Source organism: Salvelinus namaycush, chromosome 39, assembly GCF_016432855.1.
Source record: "Salvelinus namaycush isolate Seneca chromosome 39, SaNama_1.0, whole genome shotgun sequence".
NCBI classification, from domain to species: domain Eukaryota; kingdom Metazoa; phylum Chordata; class Actinopteri; order Salmoniformes; family Salmonidae; genus Salvelinus; species Salvelinus namaycush.
In genome coordinates, this window is record NC_052345.1 from 766646 (window position 1) to 785108 (window position 18463).

The 18463-nt window shown below is 44.1% G+C and overlaps 1 long non-coding RNA gene across 1 annotated transcript; it reads left to right on the forward strand.

Moving 5' to 3' along the window:
- Nucleotides 1-17244: 17244 nt before the first annotated feature.
- On the forward strand, nucleotides 17245-17959 carry LOC120032931. Its single transcript, XR_005473873.1, has 3 exons — nucleotides 17245-17340; nucleotides 17435-17464; nucleotides 17893-17959. It is a non-coding gene; the product is annotated as an uncharacterized LOC120032931 (long non-coding RNA).
- Nucleotides 17960-18463: the final 504 nt, after the last annotated feature.

The window sequence follows — 18463 nt, forward strand, 5'->3', positions numbered from 1 at the left end:
ATTTCCCCAGAGAGCCATGATCTCCTCTATTTGCCTATTAGAGATCCATGGCCCCTCCAGCAGCCTCAGCAGACTCTTGGCCAGGAGGACCACGTGCTGGTATCCACTAACCCCATCAGGTCCTATGTACTCCTGGAAATTAGAAGAGTTGTGGGGAAGGGTTGGATTAATAGTCAGATTAATAGGTATGAATGGAAAGAAACTTGAGAGTGAGCTGTTTAGGATGTGGATAGGCACTTACGTCATCCTCTGGGTCCTGACTGGCAGCTGGTGCAGTGTCCATCTCCTCCATAGTGTCATCAGGGGGTGTGACGACAGGTACCTGGGATGGGTTGGGTTGAGTGGGCGGTGGAGCGGCCTTCCTGAGTGGAGGGACTGGTGGGAGATGGTCATCGAGGTCGGGCAAGGACATGGTGGGGTCATCCTCCTCCTCAAGCTCTCTCAGGTCATCCTCCTCTCCCTCTCCCCCCTCAAATAGATCAGGTGTCCCGTCTGGGACATCCGGGTCCTTACCGAGGTTGGACTCCAACCTCTGGTCACCATGGGTCTGGGAGAAGAGATACTCGACCCCAATGAGTTCCCCTTAAACAGAGAGACAAAAAAAAAGAGAGTTGTAAATAAACAGAACATGTTTTAGTGTGTGTGTATAATTGTATTATTTAGAAATACATACCAGTGTACTTTGCAGGCCTTGTGTGATCCTTCACAAGACTGCGGCCCAGGAGCTTCTGGCTCAGCTCATTGATGGCGTGCTGGGCTACACCATCATAGCAGTGCAGGGTCTGCTTCTGTCCCCCCCCCTCCGCTGCAGCTTCTGCACGGTCCTCATTCCACCGAACCAACCCTTCAAGGAGGTAGGCCTGAAAGTGCTCGGCAGACGCACTTGTTCCTATAAATGACGACAACAACAATAAATAATAACTCCTCACATGCACACAGTTAACACACAACATGACGTAACAACATGATCCAGTTTTACATTTAACATACCAGGAATGAAGCGGTTGAGGTGGAGGTGGAAAGACTCCAGGGAGGTGGACTCACGGGCGCAACGCAACACAGGCAGGATGACCCCTCCCTTGGTCACGTCCTTGCCCTTGGTGTAGATGCTGACACCAGGGGGGTCCTGAATACAGACCAGGTGTCGTCTCTGGGTCTGCCAGATGGCCTGCATTCGGTCACGGTCCAGGAGCCGGACACCCAGGGTGTCTGTGGCATCAATGAAGGTCTCCAGGAGATCCCCGATGAGACGCTCGGTCTCCTCCGCCCCGCGCGTGCGGCGACGACGACGACAGTGCCGAGCCATCTCCTTCAGGCTGATCCTCTTCAACACCTGTGCGTCACTGAGCCCCGTGATGTGGCTCTCCTTGAGCTCACCTCGCTTGGCCTCCAGCAGGCGCTCCACATCCTCTGCACACCACACCAACATGCAGGAGGAGAGCCGCCGCAAAAAGAGAGCATACAGAGGATGGCTCTCTGTTGTCACTCCCCCAGCAAAGCGACGGATGAGGTGCCCCACATCCAGCCGGACGATGAGTTCATCCCACTGGCTGAACATGGCTGCCGTCTTCCCCTTTCCCATCAGGGCGCAGCAGTCCCGGTTGACATAGAGCAGCTTGGGAGGTGCCACTCCAGCTCTACTGTAGCGCTGCTGGAGGCCAGCTGCCATGTCGAGCAGGCCCTCTCCTTCGCTGTCAGTGAGGACCGCAATGAGCACCTGGGCGTACCCATTGCCCACATTTGTGGCCCACGCTGCTGTCCCGTGTGCTGCCCCAGCTAGTTTCTTGGTCACCTGAGGGGAGTCAAAAAAACACAGACAGACAAGACAGACAAACACAGTCATGTCAGTGAGTGAAAACAAAGTTTCACAATACATTTATTCATAAAATAGGTCATAATAAATTATTATTCATTTGATTGTCTCTAACTAACTAGTATTATTTCTGGTCAAAACATCTTGAATCACCTTCTTGGTTGAATCCATCTTCAGGATGGACCCAAAGATGGAGGTGACTCTGGCCTTGAAGTCCTCCAGCTGGAACAGAACGTCGTAGCCGTGGACAGTCAGCAGCCACTGGGCTGAGGGCACATCCAAAAAGGGAGGAGGAGGTGTTACCCTCAGTGGTGCGGCACCTGGGACTACAAAGTGGTCACAGACGGACAGGTAGTACAGGGTCCGACTCATCCAGGTCAGGCTGTGCTGCTCCCTCAGCTGGTTGTACAGCCTGGTCACACTGTTCCCCAGTGTCCTCTCTCTCATCAGCCTGACCACCTTCAGGTCACAGGACAGCCTAATACACAGAGACAATTGGGGGGGGAAATGAGGAGAAGAGGGTGAGGAGTGTGTGAAGGGGGGTTCTAGAAACACTTTGATAAGGGAAGGAGGGGTTTGGGAAAGGGTGACTTTGAAACACTTTGCTTTGTTTGGGCAGTTCCTGATAAGAGATCAAAGGTCAGAAAATCAGATCAAAGAGCTAATTAACATTTTAATGGGGCAACGAGCAAATGAACATGTCAATGGGGCTTTGAAAAATCAAAACCTCAGTGTTGACAAGAACCTACTGACCGCCTCTTTTTCTCACCATGATGCTTTTTTCTGTTTTTCCTCAAAGTGAACAAGAGCTTTGATTTTCAGAGGTGTGAATTACTAACCTGTAAGTCAAGATGGCTGGGAAAATGGAGCGATGACTTGCGTCCAGCTGGTCCAAGATATCCAGCGACCATCCTGCTAGCTTCTTCTTACAGAGGCGGCACTCCAGGTACTCTGTCCCCATATAATACCAGCCGCCAATGTCAAGCACCCTCCGGACTGTCTTGTACACCCCACAGCCTGTGAGCTTTTGACGCTTGCACCGTGGCTGGGTGCACACAAACTTAAAGGCCCACAGGCGGTAGGGCATCCAGAGGCAGAATGGCCGGAGGAAGTAGGCGGAGGGAGAAGCTGGAGGCTGATGGCTGATGTTAGGAGGCAGAGGAGGGAAGTACCACAGCTCAAGCTGGCTTTTCAGGACACATTTGAGCTGCTTGTTCCTGATGAAAATGGCCCGACTGACCCACTCTTGCTGCTCCTTTGGGAGGGTCTGCTTCCATCCCTCAGGGAGAAGCACCTGCAACAGAGCAGAGAGTCAATACATTTCTTTTCCATCCCCACACAACCAAAAGTGAAATGAAATAGCCAAGTCATAGTTGAGGTGAGACGTTTACCTGAGCGTCAGCAGCAGGCTGTAGTGGTCCAGCTGTTGGCTGGGAGGCTGACTGGAGCTGAGGAGGGGCAGTAGGAGCTAGCACAGCAGGGGGTGCGGTGGGAGTGGGAGTAGTAGGAGCTAGCACAGCAGGGGGAACTGCTACAGGAGCACAGGAGTTAGTCTCACAAAATATTTCAGAGAAATAAGTGAAATAATTTAATTAGAATAGAGCTTCGGCTTCAAAACATGTTAACAGCCTGTTGACAGCCAATGCACTTTGGTTTAGTTTTGATCAGTGTTATCAGTGGTAGAGGTTAGGAATCTAGGTTAAACACAATCTACATTTAAAAGCTACAAACGACAGATGTATAGTGGGTAGACATCTACAAGCAAGGAATAGGCCAAGCAAAGTGATGCAGACTGAAATACAGGTTGGAATGGTGACAAGACAAGCTTCAGTAAACAATTCATTCCACAAAAAGATGAGGAAGGATTTTTCTATGGCAAGCAAAATAGATGCAAAAATGAGAAATTCTACAGTGATTTCTAAGCCCAGCTAGGAGGTGTTTTAACAATTTTACCACTTACCTTACCACTTTAAAGTGTATCCTGTTAATGCTAACAACAACAGATAGTTATTAGGGGAAAGGTCATTTCATATGTATATTCTTCTCAACAGAAATAAACAATAACGTGCCATAACATAGAGTACCTTGGTCAAAACCCATGCAGATAGACAGCAACTCCTGATCTGATGGCTCGGCAGCTAAGAAACACAGACAAACATAATGACACAGTTATATTGTCAATTACTACACTGTTTGATTTACTGTTTGATTGACTTAGATGACTACAGAATATATATTTACATGGATTAGGAGGCGCTACAGCTGTTGCTGTGTCCTCCTGGTCAGGTCGGGGGGGCAAGGTCCCGTCCCGTACCCTGCGTTCCTCCACTGCCTTCTGGACCTCAGGAAACAGGTTGGTATACCTGTCCGGATGGTTGGGAAAATGTTATAAATTGTATTGTGATTCTGACTGATTTCATGTTTTTGTAATTTTATAAGAAATTACAACTATTTAAGGAAAAGAGTACCAGTCAAACCGGTCCTTGTTGGCCATTTCAGAAGACGTGTTTGTGTCCCCCATCTCCCTCTCTTGCTGGTGAGAAGCCAAGACCATGACGGCATAGCCGACATCGTGGCTTAGCAGCCACTTGAAGGTTTGACCCCGGTATTTGCCGAACTGGATGGCACTCTCACTGTCCACCAGTCGGCTATCATCCGGGTCACCCCCTCTGGCTACCACACAAGCCTTTGCCTTCTCCTTCACTTGTCGTGGCTTCAGCACCCGGACTACACCTGTACACTCTTCCTCCTGGATGGTCCTGGCAACCCTGGCAGCCTCTTCAGATGCCCTCAGGGTGAGGGCACCAGAGGGCTCCAAGCGGAAAGCAGGGGTGTGAACATAATCCATTCTTCCTTTCATTAAGAGAGGTTATTCACACACATACTGTGGGGTTTTTATACGTTTTTTTGACATGCTTAACTAACTATTCGTATGCATTAAAGTTTGAATTACTGACTCATGTTGTCTAACCATGAGGCCACAGCCTGAAATTGCAACAAATGTATCTGAGCATAAGATATGAACAAGCAGTCTGAAATGTGTGTGTGTATGAAATATGCGTGTGTATGCAACAATGTATCAGTAGTGTGGGCGCTGTACTGTGTGACCGAGACTGTGCTAATCTTAGAGAGACACAGGAGGGGGGTGAATCAGGAGACTGCTGACCAGACAATAACAGATAAACTATACACACGAAAAACATATGTGAGGTTCTGAGTTATGCACTATAACCCAATACTATAACAAACGTGATTAGCAACTGTATTATATGTGATTGAATACTATAACAAACGTGATTGGATATTGATAACCTGTTGGCCTGGGCGCCTGGATGTCTGTGTGTGTGTGTGCTGGAAGTAACAGTTAGCTCAGATAAGAAGCTGGGAAGCTGTGGTTAGCCTTGAGCGAACAGTGGCCATTGTATACAGGTGCGAATAGCTCAGACAATATTGCAGAAGCTGTCTGACCTCAGTCTTTGGGGTGAAGGAGCGTAATCTACACAGCAACAGCGTCGGGACATCACATGCGCTAAGGGGCCAGGACTGGCTTAAGGCGCCAACATCAACGATAGGCTGGGTAAGTCTAAACCACGCCCAGTCTCTACTCTGACAGGCCGGCTCGGAAGTGGGAACTAACCTCTGTCACGAGTATAATATAATATTTTTGTCAGAAACAAATCAGTTCTCTGTCTTATCCTGCGTGATGAAACATTGAACCCGTATATACGGAAATTGTATTTGCCATTTATTAACTTTTGAATTAAACAATTATTTTAACCAAGTTCAGGTGTGCTATTGTTCCTATCTCAGTTGAACTTTCGCAACCCTAACAATACACACACGTTGTTATTTGTTGACAGCAATACACAGTGGACCACATAGTTACCCTGCTTACAGTAGAGCCCATACAGCGTTAAATGTCAATTTCATTCTACATATAACGTTAGCTAGCTGGTCCATACAGCGTTAAATGTAAATTTCATTCTACATATAAAGTTAGCCAGCTGGCCCATACAGCGTTAAATGTCCATTTCATTCTACATATAACGTTAGCCAGCTGGCCCATACAGCGTTAAATGTCCATTTCATTCCACATATAACGTTAGCTAGCTGGCCCATACAGCGTTAAATGTCCATTTCATTCTTCATATAACGTTAGCTAGCTGGCCCATACAGTGTTAAATGTCCATTTTATTCTACATATAACGTTAGCTAGCTGGCAAGTGTGCGTTGTAGTACACTAAGTTAACACTGCACGTTAACTACATTGGCTAAATATATAACGTTAACTAGTTAGCCAGCTAACTATCAATTATTACCGCCCTTTATTACACATTATTAGCTAGCGACAGGACTCGTTCTCAAGAAAATTGACTGAAACTCACATTAATTCACCTAAATACACAACTGTGTTCTGAAATCCGACATGAAATATAGCTAACGTTGCCTTTACGACCACGACTGAAACTCACCTTAATTCATCCAAATGTTTCCTGAAATACGTGATGACAACTAAATCAACGACTGAAACTCACCTTAATTCACCGAAATACACAACTGTGTTCCGAAATCCGCGATGAAATATAGCTAACGTTACCTTTACAACTATCTTTCTCACAAGTACTCGGAATGATGGAGAACTAACTGCAAAGAACTTCTCCGTGGATTTTGGGGGAGGCGGGACATGAACGACAGACTCTCTTTTCGTTCTTTTATCTCTCTCTCCATTCTCTCTGTCTTTTCTCAGATTAATTTTTTTTTCAAATTGAAGCTGCTTTATTGGCATGAAAAACATTGTGTCAATATTGCCAAAGCAACAATGTATACAATCTAAATGTTTGTGTTCTGCAAAGTATTTTTATTCTCAGTCCGCAGAATGGACCACGTATCATTGAACCATGATACCGTGAATTACCAATTGATATACACTATTAGTTTCTGGGAAATACATCCTTGTTTCTATCACTTCTAGCATATTTATTGTGACCCCATTCCTGAAAGCTCACCCTTCCAGGAACACATATGTTTGTTCCCCCTCAACGTAGACCCTTTATAACAATCGCATATGTTTGGACTTTGTCTGGATTTAGGACTAGCAGAGGATACCTATAAACCATAAAAGCAAGGGGGTCACAGTTGAGAAAATTGGCTAAATAATGAAAAAGAATCTAATCAACAATTACATAATAGTCAATTAACTATTGACTTTTTCATTTGTAAATCATTATTATAATGCAAATGAAACCTAGAGTTGGGTTTATATAGCCATGGGGGGAATGAGAAAAGTTGTATATGTATTAGGTTGTGAAGATCTTTGATTACATGTAAAACAAAACGACTCAACGCTGAACTAAATCAAAATATGTCTACAACTCACAAGTTATTAAAAATGTGTAAAAAATTGAAATACATAATATATGTAACCCATCTCAATATTCCCTAGAGACATATTCTGAACTTTTAAACAAAATTGTAAACTCGTTACACATACTTATGCTACTTTCACATAATACAATGTCAGTGTCAGCATCCTTCGATGCTGTGGGGAATGTGTTATATCTTGTACATGTTCCCCCCTATAGATATTCCTTAACATCCTAGATACTAGAACATTAGTAGTACATAACAGTGTAATAGCGTAGTACTACAGTACGGACCTGTCTTGACATCCTCGTTTGAAACGTTAAAACTTCTTGTTTATTGTCAGAACTAGCCTTCTGGATATGTGTGGTACTGTATATAAAACATCAGTGACTAATTGATTCACCAAAGGTTCTTGTTCTCTACAGTTTAACATAAAAAATATTTCCCTCCACTCTAAAAATATACTTTCGAATTATAAACATGTAAATAAAAAAGGAATACTAAAATAGCCAATGTGTCGTCATGTCATATACATTATAACCCGAGGGGGTCGAAATTGTTGTTCAAATGTTGCATATACATTTTTTAGTATCTAGATATTGTGTTATGTTAGAATGTCTAATAAACAACTATTTTATACATTAATAATATTGTTTTGTCAGAAATATATAATAATAATGTTTTACCTGCACTTGTATGCAAACGATACGGTTGAGTACTCTATCGCCCGCCCTGCTGATCATACTCTATCTGAACTACATTATGCTTTCAATATTTTGCAGAAAACCTTTGACCTTAAATTATTATTGAATACATGGAAAACTAAGTATGTTTTTTTCTAGAGTACACGTCCCTAGTACGGTGGTGTATCAGTAAATACGTTAAGTTGACTTTTTTTTAAACATATTTTTAAAAACATATTGATGAGTTAATTAAGATGCTGAATATTAAAAGATCGGCGCACGAGTAGCGAGTCAATGCGTCCTTGTTGGCCTATCAGGGGATGCTGGGAAACGCTGCCCTCTCCTTCTGATGCACTGTTACCACGTACACCATGTAGCCCACGTCGTTCTCCATCATCCACTTGAAGGTCTGACCCCGGTACTTGCCGAACTGAACCGTGCACCGGCTCAGGACGACCATCTCTGCACCGGGGTCACCTCCCTCGGAGACGACGCGGGCTCGAGCCTCTGCCTCCACTTCCTCCCACTTCTTAGTCCTCACAGGAGGGCCCTGAGCACCAGAAGCAGGGCCCTCCTGAAGCAGCCACTCTTACTGCCTGGGGTGTGGCCTTGAGGACCAACTCCTGTGAGGGCGTTGTGAGGTTCTGAATAATGCACTACAACCCAATACTATATGTGATTGTGATTGAATACTCAATGTGATTGAATATTAGCAACTGTTGGCCTGGGCGCCTGGGTGTCTGTGTGTGTGTGCTGGAAGTAACAGTTAGCCCCAGATAAGTGTGCTGGGAAGCTGTGGTTAGCCTTGAGCGGGAACAGTGTGCATTTGTATACAGGTGGAAATAGCGCAGACAATGTTGCAGAGCTGTCTGACCTCAGTCTCTGGGGTGAGGGAGTGTAATCTACACAGCAACAGCGCCGGGACACCAAAGAGCGCAAAGAGGCTAGGACTAGCCTGAGCGCCGGCGATAGGCTGGGTGAGTCTAAACCACGCCCAGTCTCTACTCTGACAGGCCGGCTCGGAAGCGGGAACTATCTCTGTCATGAGTATATTATAATATCTTTGTCAGGAACAAGTCAGTTCCTTGTTCCACCCTGCGGGGTGGTGCAGTGAACCCGTATATACGAAAGTTGCATTTGCCATTTATTACTTAGTTAATAAAAAATGCATAGCATACAATTAGTGACTCTTTGTCATACTTGTCCTTATACCAGATTGAATTTACGCAACCCTAACAATGTGAAACGGAACCTTGGATTTTTCATTTTAGGAGGCAAGAAAAAAAACTATTATCATGACTGATGAGTGCAGTGACAAGTGACAGCATAACCATATTAGATACATATAAAGGAACTTACGTTTGCTTGATAGGTCTGCTAGGAGAAGGACAACAGTGGGGGGTTATGGGTAGGGTTAGGGTGATTATTATTTCATATGCAGTTAAATTCAGTTTACATAGAAAGACATGTTTGCCCTCAATGACCATCAGGCTGTCACATATCATACAATGCATTCAAATACATAAACTTCAAACGCATGCCATCAAAAAACGAAAGAAAATAGACAATTAAATAGTATAGAATTGCAACTTTTAGTTGATATAGATGTTAGCTAAGGTTTTACAGGATTGTCAGTGGTCAAATAAACTTTGTGAATTTTGTACACCTACAGTAGCTAGCGATATTAAGTAGCCATGTGCTTTAATCACCAGGTCAAAACAGTGATGACAGACACAGAAGCCCAGTGTAGGAGTTTTAATGATGAACCAGAGTATACATAGGGAAACAGGATGAAATGGAAGATAATTATTGCAATGTAAATCCAATAAACATTAAATAAATGTCAGCAATCTATACACACAAAATAACACACCATAGTTCACGAGTTGGAGCATCGGCTGTAGCTGTCATCCTGCGTGTAGCTGTCATCCTGCGTGTAGCTGTCATCCTGCATGTAGCTGTCATCCTGCGTGTAGCTGTCATCCTGCATGTAGCTGTCATCCTGCATGTAGCTGTCATCCTGTATGTAGCTGTCATCCTGCATGTAGCTGTCATCCTGCATGTAGCTGTCATCCTGCATGTAGCTGTCATCCTGCGTGTAGCTGTCATCCTGCGTGTAGCTGTCATCCTGCGTGTAGCGGTCATCCTGCATGTAGCTGTCATCCTGCATGTAGCTGTCATCCTGCATGTAGCTGTCATCCTGTATGTAGCTGTCATCCTGCATGTAGCATGTAGCTGTCATCCTGCATGTAGCGGTCATCCTGCATGTAGCTGTCATCCTGTATGTAGCTGTCATCCTGTATGTAGCTGTCATCCTGCATGTAGCTGTCATCCTGCATGTAGCTGTCATCCTGCATGTAGCTGTCATCCTGTATGTAGCAGTCATCCTGCGTGTAGCGGTCATCCTGCATGTAGCTGTCATCCTGCATGTAGCTGTCATCCTGCGTGTAGTGGTCATCCTGCGTGTAGCGGTCATCCTGCATGTAGCTGTCATCCTGCATGTAGCTGTCATCCTGCGTGTGGCTGTCATCCTGCATGTAGCTGTCATCCTGTATGTAGCTGTCATCCTGCATGTAGCATGTAGCTGTCATCCTGTATGTAGCTGTCATCCTGTATGTAGCTGTCATCCTGCATGTAGCTGTCATCCTGCATGTAGCTGTCATCCTGCATGTAGCTGTCATCCTGCATGTAGCTGTCATCCTGCGTGTAGCTGTCATCCTGCATGTAGCTGTCATCCTGCATGTAGCTGTCATCCTGCGTGTAGCGGTCATCCTGCATGTAGCTGTCATCCTGCATGTAGCTGGCATCCTGTATGTAGCTGTCATCCTGTATGTAGCTGTCATCCTGCATGTAGCTGTCATCCTGCATGTAGCTGTCATCCTGCATGTAGCGGTCATCCTGCATGTAGCTGTCATCCTGTATGTAGCTGTCATCCTGCGTGTAGCGGTCATCCTGTATGTAGCTGTCATCCTGCATGTAGCTGTCATCCTGCATGTAGCTGTCATCCTGCATGTAGCTGTCATCCTGCATGTAGCTGTCATCCTGTATGTAGCTGTCACCCTGCATGTAGCTGTCATCCTGCATGTAGCTGTCATCCTGCGTGTAGCTGTCATCCTGCATGTAGCTGTCATCCTGTATGTAGCTGTCATCCTGCATGTAGCATGTAGCTGTCATCCTGCATGTAGCATGTAGCTGTCATCCTGTATGTAGCTGTCATCCTGCATGTAGCATGTAGCTGTCATCCTGCATGTAGCATGTAGCTGTCATCCTGTATGTAGCTGTCATCCTGTATGTAGCTGTCATCCTGCATGTAGCATGTAGCTGTCATCCTGTATGTAGCTGTCATCCTGTATGTAGCTGTCATCCTGCATGTAGCTGTCACCCTGCATGTAGCTGTCACCCTGCATGTAGCTGTCATCCTGCATGTAGCTGTCATCCTGCATGTAGCATGTAGCTGTCATCCTGCATGTAGCCGTCACCCTGTATGTAGCTGTCATCCTGCATGTAGCTGTCATCCTGCATGTAGCTGTCATCCTGCATGTAGCTGTCATCCTGCATGTAGCTGTCATCCTGCATGTAGCTGTCATCCTGCATGTAGCTGTCATCCTGCATGTAGCTGTCATCCTGTATGTAGCTGTCATCATGCGTGTAGCTGTCATCCTGCATGTAGCTGTCATCCTGCATGTAGCTGTCATCCTGCATGTAGCTGTCATCCTGTATGTTGCTGTCATCCTGCATGTAGCTGTCATCCTGCATGTAGCTGTCATCCTGCATGTAGCTGTCATCCTGTATGTAGCTGTCATCCTGCATGTAGCTGTCATCCTGCATGTAGCTGTCATCCTGTATGTAGCTGTCATCCTGTATGTAGCTGTCATCCTGTATGTAGCTGTCATCCTGCATGTAGCTGTCATCCTGCATGTAGCTGTCATCCTGTATGTAGCTGTCATCCTGCATGTAGCTGTCATCCTGCATGTAGCATGTAGCTGTCATCCTGTATGTAGCTGTCATCCTGTATGTAGCTGTCATCCTGCATGTAGCTGTCATCCTGCATGTAGCTGTCATCCTGTATGTCACTTAATCATGACTTTCTCTTTTCCATTTTAATCACTTATTTCATTTCAGTTTTACACTCAAACTTGACCAACACTCATTTCATTTTTTTGTTACATCCTATCACTGATTGATATTCATCTGGGCATGTTGGAATGTGCTATTAACTTAATCACTGTTATCTACATTTGTAATATGTCTGTCCATTTCATGCATGCATTTTTTTTATTTATTAATTCATTAGTTTAACCTATTTATTTCTGTGTCATTGCAAAAGCCGTAGCCCTACAGGTCCCCCCCATTGCTCCCTCGGCCTCTGCTTCCAACTGACCAAGCCCCTGTTCCTGCCCCGGTCCTGGCCCCGGCCCCTGCTCCTGCCCCGCTGGGGCAGAGCGAAGAGGAGGATTTGCCCCGGCAGTCCTTCCTGCCTCCAAGGCCCTCCTCAGAAAGTGCTGAGGTAAATTCATCAACTGTAATTACTCCACATTGTTAAGATATTGTTAAGATATTAAACACGATGCCAAATTGGACACAGTGGGCACACACTGCAAGGCTGGGCTCTACAAGACCATCCGGAGGGTCTTGGACATCGACCTCTTGTATCTCATGGCCACTGAGTGCCTGGAATGCGGTCGGTGTAAGAAGGTCGCGGGGTGGTCACGGGACCTTGTCAGTCAGCTGGACGCTCGGCATCGCTGCCACTTTCCAGCAATATTGACATACAAGTAAGCTCACAAGATTTTGTTAGTTAGTAATGAAGTAAAATGAAAGCGTGTCATTCATATGCTTTATATCTCTCTCTCTCCTCTAGGTCTGGGCCATCCAGTCCCACCGCCCCTGAAGACGGAAGCTCTCCTGAGGCCCCTGATCGACACGGTTCTCCTCACCCTGACCACTCCTCTGATTCAGAGGTAATTATAATTGACCTTTTGTGTTGTTGAAAAGAAAAATGTTATTGCAACCTCTTTGAAATAAGGAATTGAGACAAACTCAAGACAATTTTCGGTGTTTAATACCAAGGATGCCCTCAGCTGAGTGCATTCGTTTAGAAAGCTCACAACACGTCTTATACTCTTCCCTTGTAGACGTCACCTCCCTAGTTATACATTTTATGACCCCAATGACTCTCCCCTTCTTTCCCCTGTGGAATGTCCACGGTCCTCTCTTTGTTTAGCTATCCATCTTCTGGGCCTGACCCTGATCTCTGATCCTAGGCAATTTCCTCTTGTCTGATTAGGTCATGGTTTGTAAATTAGCATACACAAAGTTTCTTGACCTAAACTCCGTTAATACTCACAGTAGTCATTCACTAAACAGGATTAAAAAACTACAGTTTAACTTGAAACATGTTACATTTTAACAGATTCCATCTGTTGATTTTCAGTTACACAATATAAAACATCTTCTATTTCCTTTGTAGAAGAATCTTATGTGTTACCCCTAAATGTTTGACAACGTCCTCATCGATTCTTCCATGTCTCTTTATCTTCAGGGGGAGACGCAAGGCCCTAATGCAATGCCTGGCTACCAGCATGTCCGCAGGCTTGCCAGGGCCTTGGTGGGGGTGAGGAACCGTCAGGGGCTGTCGGACCGCAGGGTAGACGGTCTGGTGGCGCTGTGGCTGGCGCTTGATCTACCCTGCCCGACACCAGGAGAGGATCGTTCAGGGGCGGTTCAAGGCAACGAAGGGGAAGTCGCCCATTGTCCCAGGAAAAGACTCTCTCCATCGGTATGTTGTTAGTGTTCATATCCTCCACCTTACTATTATATTGCCTGCCTCTACATTAAATGCTTATGAAGGTTAGTTGATGGCTATCATTATTTTTCAATGTTCTCTAATTATTTATCTCCTCTGTTTCAGTTGCCTACTTGGACTCAACTCGGGCCCTGCAAATTGGCCGGGCACCAGCCGTTTGGTGGAGGCCATTTGCAGTCAGCTCTGCCAAATCCATCCCAGCGCCATCAGCCTACTTTATGATACAGAATGCAGGGATGTGTACTGAACCTGTACCCATAATAAAACAAAGTGCTCTATGGTCAAATGCATCTAAAGGCTTTAATGAAGTGGCAGCTGTATTCATATAGATGATTTTGCAATAGTCTAAGACCAGTAACAACATAGATTGAATTATCTGCTTTGTACTATTAAGCAAGAGGCCTGACCTATTTCTATAGATGAAGCCCCTTTTTATATTCAGCATCTTAATTAACTCATCAATATGTTTAAAAAAAAAAGACAACTTAACGTATTTACTGATACACCACCGTACTAGGGACGTACACTTCAGTCATTAGAATCATTTTTGTGTCCTCTAGAAAACAACATACTTAGTGTTCCATGTATTCAATAATAATTTAAGGTCAAAGGTTTTCTGCAAAATATTGAAAGCATAATGTAGTTCAGATAGAGCATGATCAGCAGGGCGGGCGATAGAGTACTCAACGGTATCGTCTGCATACAGGTGCAGGTAAAACATTATTATTATATATTTCTGACAAAACAATATTATTCATGTATAAAATAGTTGTTTATTAGACATTCTAACATAACACAATATCTAGATACTAAAAAATGCATATGCAACATTTGAACAACAATTTCGACCCCGTCGGGTTATAATGTATATGACATGACGACACATTGGCTATTTTAGTATTCCTTTTTTATTTACATGTTTGTAATTCGAAAGTATATTTTTAGAGTGGAGGGAAATATTTTTTATGTTAAACTGTAGAGAACAAGAACCTTTGGTGAATCAAAGAGTCACTGATGTTTTATATACAGTACCACACATATCCAGAATGCTCGTTCTGACAATAAACAAGAAGTTTTAACATTTCATACGAGGATGTCAAGACAGGTCCGTACTGTAGTACTACGCTATTACACTGTTATGTACTACTAATGTTCTAGTATCTAGGATGTTAAGGAATATCTATAGGGGGGAACATGTACAAGATATAACACATTCCCCACTGCATCGAAGGATGCTGACACTGACATTGTATTATGTGAAAGTAGCATAAGTATGTGTAACGAGTTTACAATTTTGTTTAAAAGTTCAGAATATGTCTCTTGGGAATATTGAGATGGGGTACATATATTATGTATTTCAATTTCTTACACATTTTTAATAACACTTGTGAGTTGTAGACATATTTTGATTTAGTTCAGCGTTGAGTCGTTTTTTTATTTTTATACATGTAATCTAAGATCTTCACAACCTAATACATATACAACTTTTTTCATTCCCCCGAAGGCTATATAAACCCAACTCTAGGTTTAATTTGCATTATAATAATGATTTACAAATGAAAAAGTCAATAGTTAATTGACTATTACGTAATTGTTGATTAGATTCTTTTTCATTATTTAGTCAATTTTCTCAACTGTGACCCCCTTGCTTTTATGGTTTATAGGTATCCTCTGCTAGTCCTAAATCCAGACAAAGTCCAAACATATGTGATTGTTATAAAGGGTCTACGTTGAGGGGGAACAAACATATGTGTTCCTGGAAGGGTGAGCTTTCAGGAATGGGGTCACAATACATATGCTAGAAGTGATAGAAACAAGGATGTATTTCCCAGAAACTAATAGTGTATATCAATTGGTAATTCACGGTATCATGGTTCAATGATACGTGGTCCATTCTGCGGACTGAGAATAAAAATACTTTGCAGAACACAAACATTTAGATTGTATACATTGTTGCTTTGGCAATATTGACACAATGTTTTTCATGCCAATAAAGCAGCTTCAATTTGAAAAAAATTATAATTTGAGAAAAGACAGAGAGAAAGGAGAGAGAGAGAAAAGAACGACAAGAGAGTCTGTCGTTCATGTCCCGCCTCCCCTAAAATCCACGGAGAAGTTCTTTGCAGTTAGTTCTCCATCATTCCGAGTACTTGTGAGAAAGATAGTTGTAAAGATAACGTTAGCTATATTTCATCGCGGATTTTGGAACACAGTTGTGTATTTCGGTGAATTAAGGTGAGTTTCAGTCGTTGATTTAGTTGTCATCACGTATTTCAGGTACATTTGGATGAATTAATGTGAGTTTCAGTCGTGGTCGTAAAGGTAACGTTAGCTATATTTCATGGCGGATTTCAGAACACAGTTGTGTATTTAGGTGAATTAATGTGAGTTTCAGTCGATTTTCTTGAAAACGAGTCCTGTCGCTCGCCAATAATGTGTAATAAAGGGCGGTAATAATTGATAGTTAGCTGGCTAACTAGTTAACGTTATATATTTATATATTTAGCCAATGTAGTTAACGTGCAGTGTTAACTTAGTCTACTACAACGCACACTTGCCAGCTAGCTAACGTTATATGTAGAATAAAATTGACATTTAACGCTGTATGGGCCAGCTGGCTAACGTTATATGTAGAATGAAATGGACATTTAACGCTGTATGGGCCAGCTAGCTAACGTTATATGAAGAATGAAATTGACATTTAACGCTGTATGGGCCAGCTGGCTAACGTTATATGTGGAATGAAATTGACATTTAACGCTGTATGGGCCAGCTAGCTAACGTTATATGTGGAATGAAATGGACATTTAACGCTGTATGGGCTCTACTGTAAGCAGGGTAGCTATGTGGTCCACTGTGTATTGCTGTCAACAAATAACAACGTGTGTGTATGTGTGTGAATAACCTCTCTTAATGAAAGGAAGAATGGATTATGTTCACACCCCTGCTTTCCGCTTGGAGCCCTCTGGTGCCCTCACCCTGAGGGCATCTGAAGAGGCTGCCAGGGTTGCCAGGACCATCCAGGAGGAGTGTACAGGTGTAGTCCGGGTGCTGAAGCCACGACAAGTGAAGGAGAAGGCAAAGGCTTGTGTGGTAGCCAGAGGGGGTGACCCGGATGATAGCCGACTGGTGGACAGTGAGAGTGCCATCCAGTTCGGCAAATACCGGGGTCAAACCTTCAAGTGGCTGCTAAGCCACGATGTCGGCTATGCCGTCATGGTCTTGGCTTCTCACCAGCAAGAGAGGGAGATGGGGGACACAATCACGTCTTCTGAAATGGCCAACAAGGACCGGTTTGACTGGTACTCTTTTCCTTAAATAGTTGTAATTTCTTATAAAATTACAAAAACATGAAATCAGTCAGAATCACAATACAATTTATAACATTTTCCCAATCATCCGGACAGGTATACCAACCTGTTTCCTGAGGTCCAGAAGGCAGTGGAGGAACGCAGGGTACGGGACGGGACCTTGCCCCCCCGACCTGACCAGGAGGACACAGCAACAGCTGTAGCGCCTCCTAATCCATGTAAATATATATTCTGTAGTCATCTAAGTCAATCAAACAGTGTAGCAGTTGACAATATAACTGTGTCATTATGTTTGTCTGTGTTTCTTAGCTGCCGAGCCATCGGATCAGGAGGTGCTGTCTATCTGCGTGGGTTTTGACCAAGGTACTCTATGTTATGGCACTTTATTGTTTATTTCTGTTGAGAAGAATATACATATGAAATGACCTTTCCCCTAATAACTATCTGTTGTTGTTAGCATTAACAGGATACACTTTAAAGTGGTAAGGTAAGTGGTCAAATTGTTAAAACACCTCCTAGCTGGGCTTAGAAATCACTGTAGAATTTCTAATTTTTGCATCCATTTTGCTTGCCATAGAAAATCCTTCCTCATCTTTTTGTGGAATTAATTGTTTACTGTAGCTTGTCTTGTCACCATTCCAACCTGTATTTCAGTCTGCATCACTTTGATTGGCCTATTCCTTGCTTGTAGATGTCTACCCACTATACATCTGTCGTTTGTATCTTTTAAATGTAGATTGTGTTTAACCTAGATTCCTAACCTCTACCACTGATAACACTGATCAAAACTAAACCAAAGTGCATTGGCTGTCAACAGGCTGTTAACATGTTTTGAAGCTGAAGCTCTATTCTAATTGAATTATTTCACTTATTTCTCTGAAATATTTTGTGAGACTAACTCCTGTGCTCCTGTAGCAGTTCCTACTGCTCCCACCCCCACCGCACCCCCTGCTGTGCTAGCTCCTACTGCTCCCACTCCCACCGCACCCCCTGCTGTGCTAGCTCCTACTGCTCCCACTCCCACCGCGCCCCCTGCTGTGCTAGCTCCTACTGCCCCTCCTCAGCTCCAGTCAGCCTCCCAGCCAACAGCTGGACCACTACAGCCTGCTGCTGACGCTCAGGTAAACGTCTCACCTCAACTATGACTTGGCTATTTCATTTCACTTTTGGTTGTGTGGGGATGGAAAAGAAATGTATTGATTCTCTGCTCTGTTGCAGGTGCTTCTCCCTGAGGGATGGAAGCAGACCCTCCCAAAGGAGCAGCAAGAGTGGGTCAGTCAGGCCATTTTCATCAGGAACAAGCAGCTCAAATGTGTCCTGAAAAGCCAGCTTGAGCTGTGGTACTTCCCTCCTCTGCCTCCTAACATCAGCCATCAGCCTCCAGCTTCTCCCTCCGCCTACTTCCTCCGGCCATTCTGCCTCTGGATGCCCTACCGCCTGTGGGCCTTTAAGTTTGTGTGCACCCAGCCACGGTGCAAGTGTCAAA